Source organism: Hyperolius riggenbachi, chromosome 5 (assembly GCF_040937935.1).
Source record: "Hyperolius riggenbachi isolate aHypRig1 chromosome 5, aHypRig1.pri, whole genome shotgun sequence".
NCBI lineage: Eukaryota > Metazoa > Chordata > Amphibia > Anura > Hyperoliidae > Hyperolius > Hyperolius riggenbachi.
The window spans coordinates 301364225-301383084 of NC_090650.1; the positions used below are offsets into that span (position 1 = coordinate 301364225).

The 18860-nt window shown below is 43.0% G+C and overlaps 1 long non-coding RNA gene across 1 annotated transcript in view; it reads right to left on the minus strand.

The window, feature by feature from the left end:
* LOC137517690 (uncharacterized) overlaps positions 1 to 18860 on the minus strand; it is a 72824-nt gene that overhangs the window by 25448 nt on the left and 28516 nt on the right. Inside the window, exon 2 of the long non-coding RNA XR_011020625.1 lies at positions 16731 to 16790. This is a non-coding gene — a long non-coding RNA (uncharacterized lncRNA). The remainder of the gene's footprint in view (positions 1 to 16730; positions 16791 to 18860) is intronic.

Here is an 18860-nt window from a genome sequence, read left to right on the forward strand (position 1 = left end):
AAGAAAATTCATTATTTCTCAGTTTTCGGCCATTATAGCTTTAAAATAATACAGGCTACCATAATTAAAACCTATGTATTTTATTTGCCCATTTGTCCCGGTTATTACACCATTTACATTATGTCCCTATCACAGTGTATGGCGTCAATATTTTTTTTTCTCTGAGTGTGGGAAATTTTAAAAAAAAATGACGTGGGGGTCCCCCCTAATGAGCCTCTTTAACCCCTTGTCCCCCATGCAGGCTGGGATAGCCAGAATGCAGAGCCCCGGCCGATTGGGGCTTTGCACCCTGAGCTATACCAGCCCACATGGTCCATAGTATGGGGGGGCTCTGGGGGAGAGGGGTGGCCAAGCCTTCCCCTCTCCCCCGGAGCTCTTGTCCAATCCATGGACAAGGGACTCTTTCCTATCTCTGGTACCCCAGGAAAAGGTGGGGGCAGTTCATGGTGGAATCTGGAAATCCCCTTTAAGAAGGGGACCCCTGATTCCCACCCCCTCTCAGGATGAATTAGTATAGGGGTGCAAAGTACCCCTTACCCATTTCCACAAAGGGTTAAGTGAAATAAAAACACGACGAAAAAAGTCCTTTAATAATCTTAATTAACCAAAAATACTTACCTGTATGTTTTTAAAAAATGTTCCCACACCAATATCCTCGGAAATGTCCCATGCCAATATCCTCTATCTTGCAACCTTCACTTTGATTGAAGATCTCCGCTGTCTGCCACCACACACACCACTCCCGCTGCAGCATCCACCTATGCGGAAGCATTGCCACCAGCTCCCGCTGTCTTCTCTGCCCCCCACCTGTCACCCTCACCCATGCTGTCACCCCAGTGCACCTAAGGTTGGCGGCCCCTCTCCCCCGGAGCCCCCCCATACCATACACCATGCGGGCTGGTTTAGCTCAGGGTGCGAAGCCCCAGTCGGCCGGGGCTCCGCTTTCTTGCTATCCCAGCCTGCATGGGGATAAGGGGTTAAAGAGCCTTGGGAGGAGGGGCCCTATGTGATTTTTTTCCCACACACAAAAAAAATAAAAAATAGGAAAAAAATATTTTTTTAACATATCCTGAAAATTTGGTGTTTCTAGGATGTAAGGGTTTTTTTCTATTAACCTCTAAAGTTGGCAGATTTTGTTTCCCTAATGAAGTGGTTTTTACCGCATTTATATGTATACTTTTTTTTTTCCTTTGAAATGTTAAAATCGATTTTCTCAAAAACTATAAGGTTTTTTTTTGAAAACAATAAAATTCCCCCCTGTTCCCACTGTTCTTCTTAACATATCTGGCAAATTTGGTGTTTCTGTATATGCGAAGAAAAAAGAAAAGCGTGCACCTTCCGTCAAAACTGTGGTACATTTATTGATCCAAGTTTGCAGCATAAGAGTGTAGATATCGTGGCTTACAAAAAACAACAACAAGCGAAGAGGGGTACCTCATACATTGTTGTTCCGGTTGCAGGTGCTGGAGGTGGGAATGAGGATAATGGTGGGCCTAGCGACGGACGTTTCGCGTCCACACGGATGCTTGGTCTCGCTGCGTTCCACAAATTTGGTGTTTCTGGCTATGAACTGTTAAAGTTGCCGGGTTTTGGTGGTTTTAATCACGGCCGTGATCATGGCTAAATCGGTGATCCCAAACCGCATTTGAACCACGATCACGAGTTCATTCGGAACTGAGTCCGTGATCTAGAGGTGATCACGAATTCGGATCACAATGTCGGATAGTGAAAAAATGCTCATGAATCACTGCTATTCTGTGATCACGAGGTCATGATGAGCATCACTGATCCTGCCTATCCCCCCTTTCTCTGCTGACTCAGGCTGCCCTGTAACAGCTCTCTCCCTGCTCAAGCTGACACTGGGATGTGGACGATCTCAGATAAGCAAATAAGCAAGATAAATTACTTTACACTCGCTGGGCTCCATCTGCTCGCAGTGCTATGATCTTCCCAAACACACTGCCTGCATGTCCCTGTACAGAGAGAGAGAGAGAGAGAAAAAGAAGAGATATAAGCTGTTAAACTCAGCCTGACTCAGCAGAGGGGGGCACATCACATAGCTCCAAGTAGAGATGGCCCGAACCTCCAATTTTTGGTTTACAAACCGTGAACGTGAACTTTCGCAAAAGTTCGGTTCACGCAAACTTTCGCGAACCACAACGCGACTTCAATGTTGAGGCGAACTTTGAAAACGAGAAACACTTATGCTGGCCACAAAAGTGATGGAAAAGATGTTTCAAGGGATGTAACATCTGAGTTTTTGCATGAATGAGTGGGATAGACACCAAAAGTCCCGGGGAAAAATCTGCATTTGACGCAAAGCAGCGTTTTAAGGGCAGAAATCACATTGAATGCTAAATTGCAGGTGTAAAGTGCTTTAAAACATCTTGCATGTGTATACATCAATCAGGGAGTGTAATTAGTGTACTGCTTCACACTGACACACCAAACTCACTGTGTAGCTCAATGATAGAACAACAGTGACTGTCCAGCTGATCAAATTTGGTCTGTCCACAATGAAGCAACGACCTTATTATCTTGGGTGTGCCCCCCCCAAGACACTCATATCGCCGTTGGTCATAGCTTCCTTGTGATACGCAAGCCCCTTCACCACGGCAAGGTAATGATCATGAAGGGGAATTGGCACATGTACATGCCTTCTGTTTTGCTGTTGCAGCTGCAGTGCAGCCAGAAAAATTAGGCAGACATGTAAACGCATCAGAAAAAGTAGTATGGTGGCCGCTGATAGCAGCGGCCTAAAAATTCAGGAATCCACCTGGAGTCCTGGACCCTGTTGGTAGTGGCGGAGAAGGCAGTTAAGCGGCCTGTGGGCAGAGGTGCTGTGTAGGGAGCGACTTAGTCTTGGGGCAGGCAGTCACACGGTGTGCAGGCAGAGATGCTGTGTGTAGGGACTGACTTAGTCTTCGGGCAGGCAGTAGCCCTCCGGGATCCATGCCTCATTCATTTTGATGAAGGTGAGGTACTGAACACTTTTGTAACTTTTCTTCTCAGTGACAATGCCTCCAGCTGCGCTGACAGTCCTTTCCGACAGGACTCTTGAGGAAGGGCAAAACAGAAGTTGGATGGCAAATTGGGACAGCTCTGGCCACAGGTCAAGCCTGCGCACCCAGTAGTCTTGGTGTTCATCGCTGCTCACAGTGTCTACATCCACACTTAAGGCCAGGTAGTCGGCTACCTACCGGTCCAGGCGTTGGTGGAGGGTGGATCCAGAAGGGCTAAGGCGAGGCGCTGGACTAAAGAATGTCCACATGTCTGACATTATCATGAGATTGCTGGAGCATCCTGTCCTTGCCTGCATGGACATGGGAGAAGGATCACTGGCGGTGGTACCTTTTATTGCATTGTGCTGTGACATCACCCTTAGGGCCCTTTTCCACTTGCAATCGCTAGCGTTCATGCTGAACGCTAGCGATTGCTGAATCGCAATTACCGGCGATTCCCCGACATTCGCCGCCGCGATTTTGCTATGCTATGCACTGCATAGCAAAATCGCGGCAATTATCGCTCCGCCGCGCGTTTGCGTTCCCGACAAAAGCGAATCGCGGTAGTGGAAATGACCTACCGCGATTCCTATGTTAAAAAGCAAACCGTAGCGATTGTAAAATCGCTAGCGGTTTGCGGTTTTGCGATTCAGCCAGCGCAAACGCGTTGGTGGAAAAGGGCCCTTAAAGTAGAACTGTAGTGAGAGGTATATGGAGGTTGCAATATTGATTTCCTTTTAAGTAATACCAGTTGCCTGGCAACCCTGCTGAGCTATCTGCCTGCAGAATCACACCAGAAACAAGCATGCAGCTAATTTTGTAAGATCTGACAAAAATGGCAGAAACACCTGATCTGCTGCATGCTTGTTCAGGGTATAGGGCAAAAAGTATTAGAGGCAGAGGATCAGCAGGGCTGTCAGGCAACTGGTATTGCTTAAAGGGAAATCAATATGGCAGCCTCTAAATACCTCTCAGTACATTACTCCTTTGAACGCATTGTAAAGCATAGTTGCCAGCTTGTTCTGCATGTGCTGCATCCTTTCTGCCCTCTGGTGATTTGGAAACATCTCCACCACTTTGTGCCTATACCTAGGGTCTAGTAGCATGGGCACCTAGTACAGCTCATTCCCCTTGAGTTTTTTTTTGTTATATGGGAGTCCCTCAACAGGCTGGACAGCATGAAAGACGCCATCTGCACAAAGTTGAATCCAGATGTACTATCCATCTCCTCTTGCTCTTCCTCAGTGACATCAGGTAAGTCCTCCTCCTCCCCCCAGCCATGAACAATACCACAGGAACATTGAGCAGCACAAGCCCCCTGTGACACCTGCTGTGGTTGTTCTTCTGCCGCACTCTCCTCCTCCTCCTCCAAAGAAACACCTTCCTCATCATCCGAGTCTGACTCCTCTTCCCCACACAACTCTTCCTCCTCCTCCTCCCCCCTCTGTGCTGCCGCAAGTGTTGAGAAAACACCTGGTTCTAATGAGAATTGATCCCACAACGCTTCCTCCTGTAACTGTTCCTGTTCACGCTCCTCCACAGCTTGATCCACCACTCTATGAAGGGCACGCTCCAGGAAGTAAGCGTACGGGATCAAGTCACTGATGGTGCCTTCACCTCAAACGGTTGCATAAGCCTGCATGCATTTCGCATGAGTGTCCAGTTGTAACTTGTTGGGCCAGAACATCCCCATCTCCCCAGAGTGTGTCCTTCTACTGTAGTTGTAGAGGTACTGGGTGACTGCTTTCTCCTGTTCTAGCAGGCAAGAGAACATAAGGAGGGTCAAACCCCAGCCGGGAATAAGTCAGGCTATCGCAAATCAGGCTCACCGGCAACTTGTTTCTCCGATGAATATCGGCAAAGTGTGCCATGACCGTGTAAGACCTGAAATGCCCACACACCTTCCTGGTCTGCTTCAGGGTGTCCTCTAAGCCTGGCTACTTTGACACAAATCTTTAAATGACTAGATTCAGCACATGTGCCATGCAGCGTACATGTGTCAGCTTTCCCAAATTCAAATCGGGAATGAGATTGCTGCTGTTGTCACACACCACGTTGCCGATTTCCAGCTGGTGCGGGGTCAGCCACTGATCCACCTGTTTGTTAAGAGCAGCCAGGAGAGCTGCTCCAGTGTGACTTTGAGGCAAGACATGTCTAAGATGGCGTGACACCGTCATACCTGGCATGCAGAATAGGCCCTGAGGAGCTGGGGCTGTGTAGCTGGAGAGGAGATCGCAGCACCAGTAGAGTTGAAATGCCACTCAGCCAAGGAGGAGGAGGAGGATGACAGCAAAGAGGATGTAGCAGGAGGAGAGGAGGAGGCAGGAGGCCTGCCTGCAAGCCGTGGAGGTGTCACAAGTTGGTCCACTGCACAGCCAAGTACTCCCTGCTTGTCAGCGGTCACCAGGTTGACCCAATGGGCTGTGTAAGTAATGTACCTGCCCTGACTGTGCTTGGCAGACCAGGCATCCGTGGTCAGGTGGACCCTTGACCCACTGCTGTGTGCCAGAGATGACACCACTTGCCTCTCAACTTCATGGTACAGTTTAGGTATCGCCTTTTTAGAGAAATAATTGCGGCCTGGTATCTTCCACTGTGGTGTCCCAATGGGCACAAATTTACGGAAGGCCTCAGAGTCCTCCAGCTGGTATGGTAACAGCTGGTGAGCTAATATTTCCAACACGCCAGCTGTCAGATGCCAAGCAAAGGGGTAAGTGGCAGAAATTGACTTCTTCCGCTCAAAAATTTCCTTCAGACACCTGGCTGTGGGCAGAGGAGCAGGAACTGCTCAAGGTCAAAGGCAGAGTGGAGGAGGGTGGCTGTGAAGGTGCAAGGGAGAAAGCGGCTGAAGATGCTGCACCTGAAGGAGAAAGAGGAGAAGGAGGGTGGCTTTTGTTTTGTGTGCTGCTTTTGCTCAGGTGCTCTTCCTATTGCAGTTTGTGCCTTTTCTCCAGGTGCCTTCGTAAGGCAGTTGTCCCTACGTGGGTGTTGTCCTTTCCACAGCTCAATTTTTGGAGGCAGAAAGAACAGATGGCATTGCTCTGACCTGAGGCAGACACATTAAAAAATTTCCAAACTGCTGAGCCCTCTGGGATGCTGGCTCTATGGTGGCATCAGCAGCTGAAGTTAAAGGGCATGTTGGCTGGCTGTCCATAGGTGGCGATACATGGCGCTGGACACTGCCACCAGCTGTTTCTGATGACGAGCTCCCCCTGCTTCTTTCAGGAACTCATCTCCTCCTACTTCTCTCTGACTCCCCCTCTGAACTTTCCCCTTGGTCATCTTGTCTCTTAGGATCCCACGTGGCATCCATATCATCATCATCATCATAATCATCCTGCCCAGCTTCGCTTGCCTCAGACACCTCCAAAACTGCACCAACAGCACGTACTTCATCATCATCCTCCTCACACGTTACATCCATAGTGTCGCCTAACTCAGACATATGAGGTGGTGTAACTTGCTTAGCGCCTTCATCTTGTTGTAACAATAATGGCTGTACATTAGTGATTTCCCCACCAAATAACTCCTGTGAAGTGTCAAATGCTGTGGATGTGGTGCTTGTAGTAGCACTGGTGGCTGCGGAAGATGAGGTGTTCTGTGTTAAATTGTCAACCACGTCCTGACAATCTTGGGAGTTGATGGGACGTGCCTTCTTCTGAGCACTGTACTTTGGTCCAGGGCCGCACAAAATCACGTCAGCACGACCTCGCACAGACCTGCCGGGTGGCCTTCCTCTAGTTCTGCCTCTACTTCTGCCTCTATCTGTTTTGTCTGTTTTGTCCATATCGGGGGGGGGGGGGGGGGGGGGGGGATGAAGTGAAAGGTATGCACTGACTTGACTAATACAATATGCAGTCACACAGGTGCAGTTCACAGGTATGCGCGGAGTGGTATATCACACTGCATGTGCTCACGTAGGTAAGTAGGTGTATTGAACAAAAGATAGGTATATGCAGTGATGGGTATTAAATGTGCAGCTGTCACACACACGTACCGTGAACAGGTACAGTGACTGGTGGTATTAAATATCACACTGCGTGCACTCAAGTAGGTAGGTGGGGGCACTAAAGTGAACAACATGTAGGTATATGCAGTGATGGGTATTACAATGTGCACCTGTCACACACAGACAGGTACTGGACAGGCACAGTGACACTGCGTGCGCTCACGTAGGTAGGTGGGTGCACTCTGAACAACAGGTAGGTGCATGCAGTGATGGGTATTACAAATCTGCACCTGGCACAGTAAAAATTATACCACCAAGGGGCCAAAGGCCAGCTGCAACTGACTGACAGGGCTGTATATAATGCAAGTGGGCCACACAAAAAAAAAAAAGATCACAAGAACAAGATTAGCTCTCAAAAGAGCTGTTGAGGGGTGCTTTTTTAGCAATAAGAATCAGCAAGGAGCAAGCTAACAAGCCTATAAGAGCCTAACTAAGCTTTTCCTATGAGAGTCTGCAGCAGCTCTCACTTCTCTAATTACTGCAGGCACACGAGTGAGTGAAAAGCCTGACGCTGCATGCCTTTTATAAGGGGGGTGGGGTTCCAGGAGGGAGTGTAGCCTGATTGGCTAAAATGTGCCTGCTGACTGTCATGTAGAGGGTCAAAGTTGACCCTAATGATGCAGTATGGGGGCGATTCGAACTTCTGGAAGGCGAACCACAGACATTCACCGGGAACCGTTCACCGGCAAACCATTCGGGCCATCTGTAGCTTCAAGACGACAGGCAGGATATCTGCATCTGCTCTGTATAACCTTTCACGCAGCTGTTACAAAAAAAAAACTGCTTAGTGTCTGATGCTCCTAATGCTAGGTACATGTTGTCAGGGTTGTGTCAGAAATCTATTTTTCCCCATAGTGCCCCTTTAACTATCTACTATCTAAAATGGGTCCTCTAAATCCAGGCCTGGCTATTTTACATCTTACCCATCTCGTCCTGTTCTTTGTTTATAATCTCACATGTGTTAATAGCACCCAGACAAGAAATTACCTTCTGCTGGAAATCTACAGATACATCCAAGGTCAACACTATCCTTTCTAGAGCAGACTTTCATCTGCATACTGATAAATGTATGGCTTCCAGAGCTGGAAATGTCACTAAGAAAGTACAAAACTGGCACCTTATCTACCCTCAATCTGCTGTACTGGGCCGTGATAGCCCCTAAGAGCTTCCTTCCTTTTACCTTCCTCTTTATCTTCCCTCCCCCACCCCCCATTTACCTGTTTGATGGGTTATATTATATTAGGATATTGTGAGAATCCGCTCAGCTGCCTGCACAGGCAGGCAGCCTTTTGACCATTGTTTAGGTTTGCATGCTGCAGGACTCTGGAACAGAGACCTGTCTTTCCATTGCAAGTTCTGGTCTGTTCTCTTGCTGGGGAATTTGCATACATTCGTTATGCAAATCCCCTACCTGCCTTCTTTGATGAGTGGCACTATAAGAGCTTTATGTTTCCCAGAAGGCTTTGCTGGTCATTTCCCTTCCATGGTCTGTTCCTAATGGACACTGCTGGAGTGTAAGCCGTTGCTATCTAGTATAGTTAATTCCTGGGGGTTGCTTTAGGCTCCCCTTCTAGCCCAGTCAGGTTGTATTATCTGTTTTGTTTGTTCTGTTGCCATTGTCCTGTCCCAATGGTGGTCGACAGGAAATGGTTCTGATCTCTGTTCTTGGAGTATAGCTGGTGCAGCGGTTGCTTCTGTTCTGTCTTCTGGGATCGCGCTAGCCACTTTTCGCTAGCGCTGGGGATCCTTCTGTTCTGTCTTCTGGGATCGCGCTAGCTACTTTTCGCTAGCGCTGGGGATCCTTCTGTTCTGTCTTCTGGGATCGCGCTGGCCACTTTTTGCTAGCGCTGGGGATCCTTCTGTTCTGTCTCCTGGGATCGCGCTAGCCACTTTTCGCTAGTGCTGGGGATCCTTCTGTTCTGCTACTCTGTACCTGGATCGCACTCGCTTCTCGCTAGTGCTGTGGATCCTATCTCTCGCTTGTCCCTGTTTTCGTGTGTCTGTCTTGTCTGCTATGCTTGCTGGAGGCTCGGTGAGGTAACCGTTAAGCAAGCGCTCGCGTCCTCTGTTTCATGTTTGTCTGTTAATAGTTAGGTAGGCGTGCTTGTCTCTATTGTCACGTGGAGACCGCGCATAACCGCGTGCACTGTTGCGAATGAGTGCGGTGTTCGCGGTTAGCTAGCATTTGTTATTTTCCGTATCTCCTCATTGTATTATTTGCTGTGCCTTTGCTACCCTCGTGCCCTGTTTTGCATTCCCACTTCGTTTCTGCCGTTGTGTGTTCACCGTCGCTGGGTGGCGACTAGTTTGGTGGACACACATTGGTTCTGTACCTTTGCTCTGTTTCTTGTGGGCTATCCAGCCCTGCCTGATCGTACCTTGTCCTGGATCTGTACAATTCCCGTCTGGCATCTGTGGCTGTGCAGCGACTGTGTTCACCTGCACTCCACAGCGCCATCTGCCGGAGGGAATTGCCCTCTGTGGGTGCATAGCACCTAGCCTGGGTGTCCTCAAATATACGCTTGTGGAGGAAATCCGCCGCGTCAGCGCACGTCTGGTGCGCTGACCGCGAATACGATTCCACAATCGTTACAGATATCAGCAAAGATTTCAACTGAGCTGTATGTTCAACATCCCTTATTTACCCATCGGTATGTATCTCTAGTTACTGTTTAGTAGTTATTAATGATTGTTTTTTGATGTATACATTGCCAAGTTTATTTTGTATTTGTAGAAGCTACATAAATATCAAGAGGCCACGCTCTATTAAAGCCTTTCTCCTTTGTGATATCATTTGTATCCGCATGCAAGTTGTACCTTTCTTGTACACTTGTTATGTTTTATGATAAATTCATTGAAACAAAAACAAAATTAAAAAAAAAAAAAAAAAACAGCACCAATCATTTTCTCATGCTAGCAAGTCTCAAAAGCAGAAAATGTGCATGCTCTAAAATACGCTTTAATGGTTCTGCTCTATCCCCTCTGTGCCTGCAGGAAACTTCACTGTTACAAGGTCTTTGCTGACTTGTGAAGAATGACAAAGATCTTTGCAAGCATGCCAGTTGCAATTAGATTAACCAACAACCTTCGACAGATAGAACTATTGTTAATAAAACAAATAGTAGAATTCCAATGAGCCCACTTGGATATTTAAGCATCCCAATACCTTTGGAAACCACTGGTAGGCAGTTAGATTGCTGGCACGTGTAGTAAGTCTGATCTCATTACTTTTAACCCAAGGCTGCCTTCTTATTAGATGAACAAAAGAGAACTTTGGAGAGTGTGATCTATCATAAAAATGAATATAGACTCCTACATTTGTGTTTTTTTCTTTTACAACACGATAATAAGTAAGTTTGTCCTTGTGACGGAGTTAATAGAAAAAAAAAGGATCAGTTTTATTACATACCCACTTTATATCTCCTACCTAAAATAAATTGTGTTGCATTTTTACATTAATGATCTCATTAAATCCACACAATGCATGCATAGTGCTTATATATTAATGTATGGCACGCAGATATTTTTAGGAAACATAATATTCCCTGAATGACTCTCAGAAGAACATTTAATTCTCACTTTAGGTATATACTTTAAGTTCTTCCACAGTGAGGTCAGAATGAAAACATCATTAAAAAAGCCGTGCAGCACTAAAAGAGGTAAATCACAACATAGTATTCTGCAATAATATTCATTTTTGAATAATTCTTTGCATTTTCTAGCAGCTTTTGACAAATTATCAGCAAATGAGAGGATTTCAAAACACAAAGGAGGCTATAAATTAAAGTTTATTGCTGCTTTGTGAAACATAATCATTCAAGAGCAAATGGGTAGTGTTAGTGTAATGTTATTCATATAAACTATTGTTTTCTAAAGCAATGTTCTTGAATTTTTATAGACTCCACTCAAAAGAGTGTAGGCTTCAAAAGAGTAACGGCAAAACATAAGTTAAATGCAAAGAACAAAAAGGTAAAATAAATTTTAGGATAAGGCTATATGCAAACAATATTTTGTTTGCTACTAAACAGGCGTATCCAATGTAGAAGTATCTAATACAAACAGTACATTTTATATATAAATAGAAACCATTGAATGTTCTTTTAGTACCTAAACTAGTATTATAAAAATGGTCATTGAGAGACCTTACCTTTTATCACCTATAATCTTTATTTCTGCTTTCTATGAAGGAATGTCTTTTTACAATGATTCTCTGCACAACTGCACAACATTTATTTTATGTTTTTTATCATGAGCAAAGAATAGGTTACAAAAAGCAATGTATAACATAACAGATCCACCAAAGAAATCGGCATACTGTAGATCTAGCATGCGTGCAATTTATTAGGTCAAGTGAGGGAGGAGGAGTAATGGTTCAGTTTTGCTAGTAAAACATTTAAAACAATAGATTTTTTTTTTTGGGGGGGGGGGGGGGTTGCTTAAAGTGTTCCTGAGCCGAAGTTTAGGTACAAAATGATATGCTTACCTAAGAAGAAAGAAGCCTCTGGATCCTATAGATGCTTTCCACAGCATCCTCCAGTCCCCCATTGCCACTTACAGACCCTTCAAAGTTTGCCAACAAGTGTTTGTTGATAAGCTGATCATGGCTGCGCTCTTCCTTAAGCACGAGCATGGCCGTACTGCACCTGCTAAAGTATGGCTGTGCACAAGTGGCTCAGTGCTGTGCAGGTGTGGCTGCAGCATGGCCTCTCTTGTGCCAGAAGAGAGATCCAGCCAGGATCAGATGAGGATCCCAGGCAGTAGCAGAGGACCAAAGGACAGTGTGGAAAGCCTCTGGATGATATTTCTTAAGCTCGGGATTAGTTTAGGCATTTATGTTGTAATGAGTTGTGCTCTCCAGAGATCATTTTCAGTTGCGACATGTAGCACCTCAGAGCCCAGCAAAATAGTGTTTCTGCACTTGTGGACAGATCCACCATCAGTGTAACTAGTCTGCTGATTGTCCACATCGTATAGCACAAAAAAAAGATAATCTCTGGCTAAATATTTTACAATTTATGTTTTTTGATGATTTGCTGACTTTAAAATGTTGTAGCTGAGGTATGTCTACTTAAACCTTAAACATACTCTTTAACTCCTTTGCAGGGAAATGTTTCTGATTTCTTGACCATCCCTAAAATGTTTTCAGCACTGTCTAAAAATAGAAAACTAAGGGTCTGCTTATACTGCTAAATGCTATTTAAAATTTTAAGTCTTCACTGAAAAAAAAGATAGCAAACTTTTGGACATACAGTATATATATATAAAAAACTATTTTTATGGATAGAGTATCAGAATAGGAAACATGCATTTTTGCAAGAGAACATCAGGGAGCAGCACATGCAGTCGGAACTCGGAACAAGTGGAACTGATGTCAAAAGTAAAACCCTTAGAGGAGAGAGCAGATGATACAAAAATTGATTTAGACTGAATAATATCCACATCTTAGGTCTCCCTAAAGACTCTGAATCCTTAACTCCTGGATCATATGCTGAATATCTTTTGAACGAATTTATTCCAACAGCTCATTTTTCCAGTGCATTTGCAGTAGTATGAGCTTACAGAGTGCCAACAAAGTCTCCAATCCCAAGTGCGCCACTAGGGTTGTTTTTGTTTTGTTTTTTCCTAGTTATTAAATTACAGAGACAGATAATTTTTATGTGAATAAGAGAAAAGGGGCCTGGAAAGTTAGCACTTCTAAGGCATTTCTCCCTGTACCTTTCAAAATGTTAAAAAAAAACGTGAGGTATTAGATATTGATGAGCCAGGGACTCATACAAAACAGTTTTTTTTGCCACAAAAACTTGAATTTTAATTAAAACAAGGAACTAAAAGAACTAGACTTACTCAAATTCCATTAAATTCATATAATCATGGAAATGCAACAACTAAGAGTCTTTTATTAATTGTAATAATCTGTAAAGTAGCACAGTGTCATTCATTCAACCTTCTATCCTTTATTCAGCCAGAGAGTGAAAAAATCAGCTCAGAAGAATGGCAAGAAAGATCCTGCAATAGTGTGAATCTAGGTTCTCCTCTGCAATTACACAATTTGGCAGCATTAAGCACTGGAAAGCGTTAAAACCAGACAATGTTTAAATCACTGCTGAGAGAAATCAGAAACTGCACAAATAACAATTAAGAGAAGATACCGGAACCAAAAGTGGAGTCTTGCCATAGCTGCCAGGAAATAGAATTCATAAAATAGCTAACTTGCAGTCTTAAGGCACACATACAAACAATCTGCCCAATCAACTTCTAAACTTGGTCTATTGAAATATAGTTGTGCATCTGTACAGCTAGCATGAGGATCAACCATCCCAACTATCCTGCAGGTTGGAACGTTTCTACAAATCTTTTGAACAACTTTGTTATTTTTTAATGCAGACATGTTGTGCAGATTGTCGTTTAACTTGTGCGCATTTAAAGTAAAGGTCCAAGCAAAAAAATAAAAAATAAATAAAGATCCACTTACCTGGGGCGCAGAACTACTTCGCCTGTGCAGTACCGTCCTATTAAGGTCATCGAGATCACGTGACCCGCGCCGTGAAACGCAGCAGCAGCCGACCCGGAACCCGACCTGGCGAGGTCGGCTTTGCCAGCGGAGGAGCCCGGGTGCTACCGGAGCTGCGGTGAGTGCACAGGACAGCTGCAAGGGGCTGGAGGAAGCTCCAGGTAAGTTGATCTTTATTTTTTTCTTTTCTTGGATGTTTCCTTTAAGTGAGTTGTTTGTTTATTTGTTTGGCATGTGTGTATGTATTTGTCGTGTAAACAACTTGTTGTGTGGTTGGTCGTACATTATGTTGGATGTGTGTATAAGTCTTTAGTTGGAAAGGTAGTGTACCAAACAATAAACTTCAAAAAGGAGTAGTCTTATAGTAGATGGATGTAGCAGGAACTGTAGTACACAAGGGGCCATATGCAATTCACTTTTTCACCTGAGTTTTCTCCTAGGAGATAATTTTAATCTTCAATTTAAAATAGTTTTCCAGCACTTTTTAACAAGAAAAGTATCAAAAAGTAGGTGAAAAGGTAATATTAAAATTAGTTTGAGTATTTTCTTGCTTTCTGGTGGCTTTAAAAACATTTTATTGACAAATTGAAAAATATCACCTAGGAGAAAACTCAGGTGAAAAAGTGAATTGCATATGGGCCAAAAAATCTAAACAAACGAATTGTGTGTGGCTGAGCAGGCAAATCTACTGAGATCTATGTTACATAGAAACTAATGCTGGGAATACACCATACGATTTTCTGTTAGATTTACCTGCCAGATAGATAAATTCCAACATGCTGGAAATTATCTATCTAACCATCTAACTGCTTAGCAATTAGGCATTGTTCTACTCAGCAGGAGATAACCACCAGAAGACAATGCACCAGAGATAATGACCAGTCTCTACAAAATAATCTAATTATGCATTCTAACAGAAAATCTAACAGAAAAATCTAACAGAAGAATCTAACAGAAAAGTGTATGGTGTATTCCCAGCATAATGCTGGGAATACATGGTACGTTTTGTACCAAGTATCGAGCAGCACGACAAATTGTGGTGCGTCCCCGCTCGTCCCTGCGCGATTCCTGCTTGTACCCGCGGACACTTCCTTATCTGCGCTTCATTTTTTCTTTTGTCCTGCCCACCGGTATCGAGCACGGAATCGATCTGGCGGGTCATCGGACACGTCGTATATTATAAATCGAGCCATCAGCGGCTCGATTGATAATAAAAAACTAACCGCGTATGCCCAGCATAAGTCTAGTACACTGGAGGCAGACAGTTTAGATCTGAGAAGGATCAGCAGCCATAGAATCAGGATCACAAATGAGGTGAGTATCCTGGTCAGAGGGGAATTAGGCACATTGATTAGAGGCAGAGCTACAGTGGAATAGGAGCATTAGCTATGAGTTACAGATAGGACTGCAGTGCTGGGAAAGACCGTTACAAATCTGGGTCTGCAATGAGGTGAGTCCCACTGATAAAGACATTATCTATTAGCTTCTAGGTGGTAGACCAACACTCATTACAGAGTTTTTTTGTGAATTATCTTAATAAAATAATTTTATTTGATGTTTGTTTTGCTAATGGATAACACATCAAAGAACAGCACGCACTATAAAAAGATCAAAACAAGGTAAGAAAATTAATAGGACTTCTCTGTTGGCTGCTTTCAATGCCTTGAGGCTGAGTTTCAAGTTTATCATGCTATCATCCTCGAGGGAATTAGGAAAGATATTCAGGAAAGACTTTGAAAATTGAATCTATAGTTAATTAATGGAAAATGGGTATAACTTTGGCCTCTTTGTATTAGACTCCTTCCACTGTTTCATCTGAAAAAATAAATACTTAATTTGGGTCTAACATCTAAAAAAATAGCTCCTTTCCTTTCAACACATTGTCAAATTCATTTAAGTGACCCAGCAATTTGTTTCTTTCAGCAATGCGAATTGCCAGAACCAGTCTTGCAATGCAGAAAATCTTCCAGCCAGGACTGGGCTAGCTACAGAGTGACTTTTCCCAGCTAGGGAGTAGCTCTCACTATCCAGTAACCCATTTTGCTGTTTAAAGATTAACTCTTTGGGGTCAGCACTGGAACTCAACACATTCTTATTACAAAAATAACCTCTCAGCAGAAAGAGAGATGAGGAGGACTCAAAGCCTTTTTTTTGAAAGTCATGATGTCAATGTACCATAAAAATCACTCAGTTGTTATTCTTAAAGAAAGTTAAAAGAATACCCAAGGTTTTGTTTTAGAAATATAAGGTTGTGGATGGGCATACCAAAGTAAATCTTCAAGTATATCAGCACGCCGTGGTTGTAGGAAAATCACACTCTTTTATTGAGCCATCATATCCACAAAATAGCCGACAATTGTTTTGGGGGCTTCGCAGGGTCCCCCTTTCTCAAGGTGTGTGGTTACAATCAAACATAGTGGTAAAATATTATATACATACTTAATCCTCTAACAACCCACCCCAAATTGTGATCAAAAAATGTAATCTCCTTTGTTTGTAACAACAACATGTACATACATTACTCTGTAGTCTGTATAATCTCATCAAACTATAATTGTGGTCACTTACAGCACTAGTGCGCTCAGCGCTTTCATAATCATGCATATTTACCAGTCAAAGTCTCTCTCCATGATGTTCCTGATGAAATATAAGGTAATTGTCATCAGCATTCAAATGTAAATGTAAGTACGAAAAACCGTTGTATCCCTTAACTGACAGCTCCTCATGTTGTCTTCCCGAACCGGGCTCTCATTGCGCTCCTAAGGCCACGCCCACTGCTCTGTGATTGGTTAACCCAGTTAGACCAATCACCACGTGGCATCCCGCCGTTCCTAGGCGACCTCATGCGCACTGAATCATGGGGCATGTCTCGCGCATGCACGTTGCTGAGCTGCCGTTGCTAGGCAGCGTTAGATACAAAGCTAATGGCGGCCAGTTCAATGCCCTAATATAGTCGCATAAAGCGGCATCTGCTGGCTATAGTCTACCAGCGCGATGCGACGAAAACCATTTTCCCAAGCTTGTATCGAGTCACTAGTCATATTAGTGACATCTAGAGGCAAAAAATGGCAGTGGCTGTACTAACATAGTGCAACAAAATCGTCGCACTAGTTAAAAAAAAAAAAATGACTTGAGTCTCACTAGCGACACCTAGTGGCAAAAAAATTATACAGCATGTTTCATTTAAATAAATATTAAAATAACTCACCAACAGGTCCATGGTCTTACCGAATGACTCGAGAGAGAGCTGAGACAGGAATATGTGAACCTAAAATGATAACAATAGTTATTCGAGTATTAAGCACATGGGTTATTCCAAAACTATAACAGGCAAAACATTGTTAAAATACAATTAAAAATCTGGAATATCCTGTGAAGAAAAATGTGTTTGTTATTTCTTTATTTTAATCAATATATGACATAATGTTTATCGCCTATCTTTCACTAAGAAAACACGAAAGTGGATTGTTCTTGTTCAAACCTACTGGGTGAACTGTTCCAAGTTCATGTATCCAATAGGCCTCTCTTTGCAACAGTTGTTTATCTCTGTCACCCCCTCTTCTGGGGTATTTCACTTGCACTATAACTTGTTCTCTCAACTGGTATGCTTTGTGGGTTTTTTTCGATGCAATAAATTGCTACCGGTTTGGTATAGTCCAACTCTTTCTTTTCCTCTATCACCTTCCAAGCTACATTAACATCACTACGGTGCTTCTAAAATCTTTTTTTGAAAGGTGATGTCATCTTGCCTACATATGCTAAACCGCATGGACATTTTAACATGTACACGCAATTATCAGTATCGCAATTAAAGTAGTCTTTCATGTGGTACTTCTTACCGCTCCTAGGGTGGACAAATTCTGGGCCGGTTGTAATCAAGTTAAAGATATTGCAATTCATGCATTTATAACACCCTTTCTTCTTGGATATTTTGAGGAAGGGGGACCCTGCGAGGCGTCTGAAACAATTATCGGCTATTTTGTGGATATGATGGCTCAATAAAAGAGCGTGATTTTCCGACATCCAAGGTATCCTGATATACTTGAAGATTGTTTTAGAAATAGTCATTGATCCTTCCTCTGTCTCAAACATTTACTGAATCACTGACCAAATACAAGTATACAGGTCAAGTGTTCGAACTTGACTCAGCTGGCTTGCTTCTTCCATTCATTCCAACATCAACAACATAGCATAACTGGCTTTATTAAAAGCAATAAATTGTGGTAGCCTCCATAATTCCTTTAACTATAACACATCTTAAAGTTGGGCAAAAATTACCAGTTTTTTTTTCTTCTCTGATTTTTTTGTTGTCTTAAATTTTAGCATTTCATTCGGTAGAAAACTGTAGCATTTAGCGTAAATATCACATTAAGTTTTACTGACTCAGATTGGTTTTATCAGCTGTAAATTAAAGATTTGTTGGGTATAGAGTACCCTGATTACTAATAATATCAACTCTAGCTATAGAATTGGACCTAGTTAAATTTAATAAAGACATACATTTTGTATTAATTTACATTAGATTCTTCGATTTTTACATTCTTTGCTTTTAGCGCAAAAATGTACGAGATCAATATTTTACTGTGAAAACATATAAAACCATGTTTTAGCGCAAAACGTCTAAAACAATAATTTTAATTCTAGCCTGAAAGATCAGTATTTTCATGGAAATTTGCAATGTACGCAAAAATTGCGCAAGATAACAGGATTTTTTCTATATCCAAATCACCCACACTTTTTAATACCTATTTCACCTCTAATGTTTGATATTTACTTATAGTTATAAGTTTGTATATATATTTTATTTTTTTATATAAATTATTGACTGTATGACTTCACATGGGTTATGAGCCAATTATCTCTGTTTACAGCTTTTGCTCCGTTGTTATTGCCTGATGAAGCGGGATCAAACCTGCAAAACGCATTGCATATTTGGAGTTCATTAATAAAATATATTGACTGTCTTTACTACAGTCGTTGTGTGTCTACTTGGAGGAGGTAAGTCCACCACTACCTCCTCTATTTACCAAGAATTTGGTTTTTAAGCTCATTTAGCTTCCTTTTATCCTCTTGGCGCCTCTGTTCTCCTGCATATACATTTTTTATTGATTACTTTCCACTAAGACAAGACTGTACCCCGCACACAATGAGCCTCCACTGGGACAACAAAAATTATATACACTCTGGGGTAGCTTCTGTTACTGTGCCTCCACATAAACAGGTCAATACATTGATTCAATTAGAAAAAAAGCAGTGGGCACCAGACCATTGGAGCTTAATTTAATCCAGATGTATTACAGTACAAAAGATGATGGAACTTAGCAATACATCACCGTTC